Below are 10,066 nucleotides of genomic sequence, written 5' to 3'. Positions count from 1 at the left end.
TTTTGCCTTGCATTTTTTGACTTTTTCTTCGTGGAAAGTAAAAACACCAGTTGAAGTTTTTACTTTACGTTTTTTGTAGCAACGATTCAAAGGTTTTTTTCTCGTCATTTTAACTTTATAACTCTAAAAAAAATTTCATTTTAAAACGAATAAAAAGTACAAAACACTTACTTTATTTATTACTTTAAAAAGTTTTTTTTTTTTTTGTTTTTATTAGAATAAAACAGTTTGTCTTGACCTAGGTGTCTTAAAAAGAGCTATATCTTTCATGTATTAATAATAAGTTATACTATTAATACAGATAGTTTTAGAACTAAAAGTTTTAAATAAAATCAATGATTCCCAAAAACCATTTCTTAGTTTAAAATAAGTGTTTAAGTAATAAGTGTTAGTTTCACAACTTTATTGTAATATTTTCGTTTACAAAAGGTAATATTTTAAACACGAAACTTTAAAAAAAGTTCTTTACTTACAACGATCTTAATTTAAAAAATCCTTACAATAGTTTAGAGAAATAAAAGCTAATTTGCTGTTTTAGTTAAGCTTGTTAAACAACAAACATACAGATTAAGAACACAGCCTTTAAAGTCTTTTATATTACAGTAATACCTAATAATATGTTTCATTTAAAATTATACTGTATGAATAATTTAATTCAGTTGCGCTACATAAGTATTTTTTGTAAATTTTAGTAAAACAAGAATAAAAGTTTAAAGTATTTTAACCGAAATACTTTTATATTTTTACTTGTACTTGAGTAATCTTCGGTATTTTATTTTATGTCTACCGAAGACATATAAGTTTTATACGAGTAATGTATAATTGTATTTTATTTTATGTTGATTTATATTTTTGATACATTAAAAAACAAATAAATCTATTACTTAAATGTTATTGTTGTGATAAGGTCATTTAGATAATACTCTAAAACAGTTACAACATTATAAATAAATTTTCAACTAGACATACCAAAATGATTAGATGAATAGCAGAAACATTCTTTATCAAAGTTTAATTAAATAGAAAGTTTATACTAAGTAAAATAAAAACAAAAACTTAGTAGAAATTGTACTTATTAAACTTTTTAATCATTTAAGTTCTAAGTTTTTACAATTTAAATAACAAAAATGTGTATATTTATGAGTGAAAAATTTCCTTAAAATTGTTGAAAAAGAACAAAAAAAATTGTATTAGATAAATTAAAATAGTTTTGCAAAGAAATAAGCTCTAAGGATCTTAAGTATGACTTTCATTGTGTACAAAGTTTTTTAAACGTAAAAACTAGTTTGTTCTTTTTTTAAAACAAATGTAGTTATATAAAAAGAAAAACGATTAGTTCAAAAGTGTTCAAAAATGTGGTCACAGTTTTTAGCTATGTTATAAAATACTCTTTTACAAACTACCATTATGTGGTTTCATACTTTAGTCATACTTTAAAAGTCAAATAACAAACAATAATTTCCACTCTGTTTTGAAATTTTGTTGAACTCACAAAGTTTTGTTTGTAAAAATTATACCTTTTTAAGTAAATAGTAAACATTTTTAACTAAAACACTTATAAGATTTTTTTTTTAAGAAATCAACTTTATTCTACATAAACATACTTTAAAGCTAATAAAAAATCATTTTACGACAAGTTTTTATAAACAAAAACGTATAACAATTTGTCTTAGTGATTTGAAACTAAATCCTATAATTTGTATAAAAATAGTACACTGTTTATTGTTTAACACAGAGACTTTTGCTTTTTAGAGTTTGTTCTGAAATACATGTAAAAATATGAATAATTTCTTCTACAAAAAAATAAAAATAAGACAATTAATTTATCAACACGCTTTGGTTTGTATTTGATGGTGTTTAGAAACAATAACGTTGTAAAGTAACGTTGTAGAAATTTAAGTACCATGGATTAGCTTACGTGTTGTTTTTGAATACTGAACAAAATAATACTAAACTCTTCAATAACAGGGAATATTACTGCAGCAATTATTTTTAAACACTTTATCATTGTTTTAATACATTTATAAACTCCTAAAAAATACTAAAAAGAATAAATACAGCTGCGCTAAAGTTAGCTGTTTGTTAAGTTTTAAAACTTTAGTATTAATTTTTTTTATCAATTTTTGTTCTGAGACTTAAAAATTTCCAACAAAAAGATCAGAACACCTTATGAATTTTAGTTTGCATGCATTTTACTTTAAACTTTTTAACATACTTGTGTTTTATTAAAATATAAATTAAATGATTACTACTTATTATTTTTTTTATTTTACAAAAGGTACAAAACTACTGCAGGTATTGTGCAGTTTTAGGCAGCTAAGTTGTTTAATTTTGTTAATAATTACAGTTTGTTTTTTTGTTTTAAACTACTTTTCAACGCAATAATAACTATTAAGGAGTTTCACAATTAAAATTCTTTTTTTTTTAATTTCAACAACGCTACTATTTTAGCTTGGTGATCTGAGTAGGTAAACATGAAAAGCAACTTAAATAGTCAATTTAATAAAAACAATAGTATTAACTACAGTTTGAATTAGACTATGGGTATTTATTTCGGCATTTCGGGTTCTTACACGAGCAGAACGACGCAGCTTGTTCTCGGATAATACTCCACCGTGAACAAAATCTGTTTCAGCAATTCCAGGTTTCTTTTAAAGACCTAACGGGACAATACACCATTTCTCTACTTTGTTGAGAGTTTTCCTGCATTTATACAACTTGAGTTTTTAAGTGAAAGGAGGTAGCTTGTTTCGCGTTGCAAATCTTGCTACAGTTAACTAAATCATTGTCATTTATTACCTTCTGGGAGTACGTAACATCATTATTTTCCTGTAAACCTACTTTCTCTTCATTACAGCAAAAGAAAAACTTTGCAGTGATATGTTTGCTGTTTTTAGATAAGGGATACTGCTTGAAAAATTGGAAACATGGCGGGTTAAATTTTCTTAAAAACTTACAATTTCGAACAGTTAATCTAACTGATCCATTAACTTTAACATCATATTGGCGATAGTTTTTTAATTCCACTGCTACTCCACTTTTTCCTGCTTGTTAGGAAGCGGACCTATTTGGTTTTGTAACAAGACATGATCACCGCAATTCGGTGGTGGCAATGATTTTGTTTTCTCACTTAAATTTTCGAGTGACTTATCATAATGAGATCTAAAACTTCTTCCTTTTTACTCCATGTGTCAAGCCACATTTTTGAGAACCGCAGGTTTTTGTAAGTCATAACACTCTTTCTGACGTAAGGTAGTGTGTCCTTTAAATTTCGTCCCAAAAGGGTCTGTAGAGAGGACTTTTTGCATCCCGGACCGGTCATATTTCTCTTCGTAAGTAAAGCTTGTACCATTCTGTCGTTTTGAAGTTCACCATTTGGACTAACGTTCTTCATTAAAAATCGTTTAGTGGCATTTACTGCTAGTTCCGTCCTACCATTTTACGCAGTATGATATGCAGGTGACATACGATGGTGTATACTCCATCGTTTTATTAAAACTTTGGTTATTTTTGCCGAAAACTCTAGACCAATATCTGGAGATTATCAACTGGAAAAGATTATCAACTGGAAAACCAAAAGTGACAAAAACTCGACGAAAAGCTTTACATAGCACTTTTAAACCAGACTCATTTATACCTAGTTTAATTCTTTGTTTTCTGTTCAACCTAAAAGTCTGCAGGCAGCTATAAATTGGTGCTACCCTCTGCAATGAAAATAACCACAAGCAATTGATTTAAAAGGCACTATAAGAAACGTAGTTCAACTAGAGGTAGGCGAGGGTTGCATGGTGCAATTAAGCAACTATTGCGATTTTCTGAATAGTACAAAATTCAAAGGTCGCACCAATGATTCGTTTTCAAGATCTTTTTGTTGATATTTTATGTTAGTTTTGTTAGAAATAAATAGAGTATATAAAACTCAAAGTGGACCCAAATCGCGTATAAGTGAAAAAAGGAAATTATTGTTTTTAAACTATTTGGGAATCTTAACAAATATTTAATTTTATTTGTAGTCTAAGGTTTTACCTATTAACCAATCTTAACTAAATTAAAAATTTCGTTATACAACAAAGTTTGTCGGACTTTAAGTAGTAGCTCTTCTAAAATGGTTTTGCTATATTCATTTTTCATATACAAATGTTTTTGTTATAAAAATAATACAAATTTAACTTACGTTTTAATTAGTTTCGTTTTGTAACAGCTTTTAGATGTTTAGTAGATCTTAAATAAAAAGTTTTTAATTATAACGGAACTGTATAACTATATGTAGTTAATCAACACTTATAGAATAGGTTCTATAGGGTGTTTTCGAAAAACACGTAAGCCTATTCTTTTTATAATGCTTCCTTTTTTAAAAAAAACTGCGTACTCGTAAAAAATTTCAATATTTTTTTATCTACGAAATATAAGAATTTTAAATATGTAAACATATATTTTTTTGCTAAGCGCTGAAATTTCTTAAATTTAGAAAGTTTACTAGGATGTCATTAAAAAAACATGCAAAAAATACATATTTAACTTATTTATTATTTTACAAACCTAGTTTTAAAATGTTGATAAAAATACTAAATTAACCATTTAAATGATTTTTCTACTATTTATTCAAACTACCTAAGTAGCAATAAAATAATTTTGTGTTAAAGTAGTTTTTAATAGTTTTTTATTTAACCTTAGATTTTCGACTTTTAAGGCATCAATATTTGAGCTAATCGCCTTGCAAAACTTGCATAACTTTTGTCATTTATAGAATTTTTTAGTTTAGCTTGAAGCACTAACTGCATTATAATCTTGGCTTTCTACCAACAAATTAAAAAAATAAATTCTAAGATTTTTTTTTACTGTTCTAGTTGCATGTCCACTTGCATTTTTGACTTTAGAATGTTTGCAAAAATAAAATTTGGTATATCTTATTAAAGTGATGATAGTTAAAAAAACAGTAGGTTATGAAAAAATTTGAAACTTTATTTATTAAGAACGATTTTATTTCAAATTTACCTTATTAAAACATCTATGAAGTTTTCTTTTTTTCGTTTTTAATAATCAATCGTAAATGAAAAAAAAAACTTTAACGTTAGTTTTGATACATTTTCTTGGAATAGGTATGTGTTCAGAATAAGACAAAAAAATAACTAGAAAATTTTCGTTTGTTTAGATACTTATTATAAATTTCATATATTTTAGGTACTCCAACTTAAATTAAATAACATTATAATATTAGTAATTTATACTTATAATTTTTTCTAAAGACTTTATTTTTGTAGAAGTTGTTGTAGACGTCCTATTTGAAACTCAGTAAATGTATTTTTTTTAATATTTTATTAACTTAAACACAACAACGCTAAACTTTGCCGAAATCAGAGTTTCTTTTTTGATTTAAATCCTGGCAATGATCAAAACACGAGTATGGAATACTGAGAACTAGTATGTTTTGTTTATTGTCAAAAAACGAATTACAAGTATGATTGGATTTCAAATAAAAGCTTAAAACCCCCCGGATGAATTTTCTTCCAACAATTTTTCCAACTCAGCCGCATGCTTTTTGTGCTTGATGTTTGAAAGCATCAATCCAACTGTGGTTGCTGCAAAACAAAAAGCAAGGCCACAAGCAGCAAATAGTATCAGTGGAAACGAAGAATATATGACAAGAGGCTCGCATGTTGCTTTAGCTTCTGCTGGCTTCAAACAAGCAAAACTATAATTGGCATTGTTATGAACATAATTTCCCCAAGCAATCATAGACATGTTATCCTTCATATCGTAAATAAATGGCGAAACTGGTACAAAAGAAGTGTCAATAACCTTGTAGTTAGGATTTAATACAACAAATTGGAAATTCTTATCGAAGTCGTTACTTACTCTTTCACCGGTTGTAGTAGAAGGGTAAATCTTTCTATCATCACAAACTTCAAATTCAATACCAATGTGAAATCTTCTTCCCAACCAAAAGTCGTAACACTCATCATCGTCGAATTTTAGAGCTTTTCTGATCCTTTTTCTATCACGGTGTTTTGTAAGAGGTGCCAAAACTTCTCCTTTCTCTGCACAAATTTGTTTCGCCTTGCATTTTTTCACCACTTCTTCATGAAAAGTAAAAACACCAGTTGAAGTTTTTACTTTACGTTTTTTGTAACAACGGTTCAAAGGTTTTTTTTTCCCGCCATTTTAACTTTATAGTTCTGGAAAATTTCTATTTTAAAACGAATAAGAAATACAAAATAGTAACCTTATGTATAACTTTAAATACGGTTTTGTTAAACTGTTTTTGTTAAAATAAAACAGTTTGTCTTCACCTAGGTTTATATTTTTAAGTGTTAATAATAAGTCATACTATAATACAAAATATCTTTGTAACTAAAATTTTTCAAATACAATCTATGATTCCCAAAAACCCTTATCATTTTAAAATATACTGGTGTGTATAAAGAATTTTGTTGTTTATTGACTCAATCAAAGTTTCACTTTGCTATGCAAGTATTTATAAAATAAATAAGAACTTTATAACCCAACAATTACCTTAGAATAGTTTTAAGAAGTAACTCATTTTTTAAATCTTAATTATTTCAAACAGTTTATAACTGAATAGTTTCAATCTTCCTTTACTATATGCATATTTATAAGGCCAGCGAATTTTTAACAAGACTTCTTTTTAAAAGTTCGGCCCATAAATGACTTTACTTGTAAATCAGGCTTAAACATTTGATCTTACATAACCTGAAAATTTAAGACACTTTAGCTAAAATTTTAATGCCATATTTATGTTTACATTTCCGTTAAAAGCAGAACTTTAAATTTATTTTCATATTTAAGGTATGTGTATTATTACAAAGTCAAGCTTTAACTAATCAACAATGCGAATACATTTCTCAACTTTTAGAATTGGTGCAGCAGTCGAATAAAATATAATGAATCCGCTAGATAACAAGTTATTTTAAAGTTTTGATTTTTATAAACTCAAGAGTAAAAGTGTTGAAATTTTATAATTTCTAGTTTTTAACAGAAAGGGTTTAGCGCAACTGCTTTAAAACGATTGCTCAGATATTTTCTAATGAGCTTTTGGTTTAACAACTTTATTAAAACATTTTGTTTACGAACGGTAATATTTCAAATAAAAAACTTTTTTTCAATTGTTTAGTTAATCTTGATTAAAAAGCATTTACAATTACTTAAAGAAATTGTAGCTAATTTGATTTTTTAGTTTATCTTTATCAAACAATAAACATACAGATTAAAAACAGAGCATTTTTTATAATTATATTACAGTAATACCAAATAATCAGTTTCATTGAAATTATATTGTTTGAATGTTTTAAAGCAGTTGCGCTACATAAGGTTTTTGTAAACTACTAAAAAAAACGAATAAAAAAATAAAGTTTTTTAAGTGAAGTATTTTTTCATGTAATACTTTTCTTTGATAACTTTTCGGTTTGTATTATATGTTTTACAAAAGGCATATAAGCTTTATACGCGTAAATAATATAAATGTATGTACGATATACTATCTTTAAAAGTATATATACATAAAGTTCTTCATTGTATTTCAAGTTAATTTGTATTTTTTACATTTTTGAAAACTAAACTAACTTATCACTTCAATTTTATTATTGAAAAAGACCATTAAAATCCTTAAATCAGTTAGAACATTATAAATAAATTTTCAACAAGACTTATCGAAATGATAGATTAATAGTCGAACAAAATTTTTATCAAAATTTCATGTATACTAAGTAAAAAAAAACCTAATAGATGTTTTACTTGGTTAACTTATTAGTCCTTTAAGTCCTACAACTTAGGTCAACAAAAATCTAGTTAAATAATGAAATTTTGTGTTTAAATAAAATGATAAATTATTAAGTAAATTAAAATGGTTTTGCAAAACTTTAAATTCTAACGATTTTAAGTATGATTCAATTTTGAAAAATTTCTCTTAAACGTTAAATTATCACTTTTTCTTTAAAAAAACTAAATGTAGTAATTTAAAAACGGTGACAGAATTTTAAATTATGTTGTGGGAAACTCTTTGTTACCAACTAGCAATCTAAACCTTCATAAATAGTTGCTCATACTTTAACAGACATAAAAAAAAAACATTTATTTACCACTCTACTTTAATATTTTCTTGGAATTTTTGTTCATATGAACTTATACCTTTCTGCCTTAGTATTAATTTTTTTTTATTAAAATACTTTTAAAAAAATTTATGAGAAATCAATTGTATTCTAAATAAACAGACTTTGAAGCTAAAAAATAATAAATTTATAACAAGTTCTTATAAACACACAATTGTATACCAATTTATCTAAATTATCTAAAACTATATCTTTCAATTTTTATAAAAAAGTATATATTTATTATATAAAACTGAGACATTTGCTTCTCAGAAATTATTTTGAAACAGTTGTAAAAAAATTAACAATTTCGTCACCAAAAAGTACAACTTAAACGATTAATTTGTATCTCAACACACTTTTTTATATCTAATTATATTTATAAAACAATAAGGTTGTAAATTAACGTTGTAGAACTAAAGTACAATGAGTTAGCTTACGTGTTGTTTTTGAATACTGAACAACAAATCAATTGATCACAGAGAATATTGTTGCAGCAGTTTTTTTTAAGACTCAACTTAAAAAAAATATTCTCAGTAAATGATTAAACGGATGTAAAAACTACTAACAAATACTATAAAAATTATGACAGCTGTGCTTAAGTAAATTGCTTTTTTCGTTTTTTAAACTTTAGTATGACTATTAGTTTTTTTTTAAACTATAAAACTGAGAATTAAAAATTTCGAACAAAAAAAAGAACAACTTATTAACTTATTTTTTATTTTGCAACCATTTTGCTTTTATCTTTTTAACGCATTTTTGTTTTATCAAAGTACAGTTTAAATGAAAACTACTTTAATTACCAGGGTTTTCCTTAAGAGGGCATGAGCAGCCAAGGGGCAAAAAGGGGAGCTATGTGCAATTAAGATGCCACAGGGGAAAATGAAGTCATAATTTAAAACTTACACAAGATATTCTGGCGTTGTTAGTTGTTGACAAAGAGCTAAAAAAAAGTCTTAGATACTTTTAATGGTATTTTTTTGAGTAATCTTGTTGAAGAGGGCCATAGCTTATTTTATTTTTTTAAAGGGGGTCATTTAAAATATATTGGGAAACCCTGATTTTAACAGAGCTGTTTATAGTTTTTAACTGTAAAGCACTGTTTAGGAACTGATTGAGGGTCAAGTGACTTGACTGTACTAATAGAATTTGATTAAAAATAAGGTTTTTTTTGTAGTTATCCTTTTGTTTTTTACAGCTGGTTATTAAGTTTTTTTTATACTAGAAATATTTAAAGATATATCAAAAAATACTTCCTGTTGTAAATGAAATTTGATAACTTGATTCTTTTGTTTAAATTTTATTAAAACTAAATAAGCATGGTTGATTTAATACTTACAATTACTTTTTTTGTTGTTTAAATTATTCTTGCGTGAAAATTTTATGTAAAGACTAATCCTGTAGCATACTTTGAATAGTTATTTGAACAGTAATAACCGAAAAGTTCTTCGTGCAGAACGTCCTAGGATTGATTTTTTAGAGAGTCTTTTTTTTTGTCGTTTAATAAAATAATAAGTTGTAAAGTAATCTCTGGTACTCATTTGAGTTTTTGATAATGTATTAGTTGTGGTTAAGCTTAGAATCTTTTCCCACAACAAAGTCATAAAAACCACAAAAAAGTCATTTACCAAAAGGTACCTTGTCAAGCAAAGGGCTCGTATTGGCATACAGCTAGGGTCGGCAGGCATTTTGTGGTAGCGGGTCAGATTAAATCTCTCATCAATTATGCTTAAGACCTTTTTTAATACTTTTCATTACAAACTCGTTAATAGTAAGTTTTGATAAAATTCCTTGGCAAACTAAACTTACATGCTCGCGGGCTGTACATTTGCACTTTCCTAATTCTGACATAAAGAAAATTATCAAAAGGTTTTAGGAGATTTTATGTAAATAATCATACTTTTATTAATTTTAAACACTGTTTAAACCAATAGTATTTAAATTAAGAGGTAGATATCGCC

Source organism: Thalia democratica, chromosome 6 (assembly GCF_965202585.1).
Source record: "Thalia democratica chromosome 6, ktThaDemo2.hap1.1, whole genome shotgun sequence".
Lineage (NCBI taxonomy): Eukaryota > Metazoa > Chordata > Thaliacea > Salpida > Salpidae > Thalia > Thalia democratica.
Note: the sequence above shows the minus strand (reverse complement) of the source record.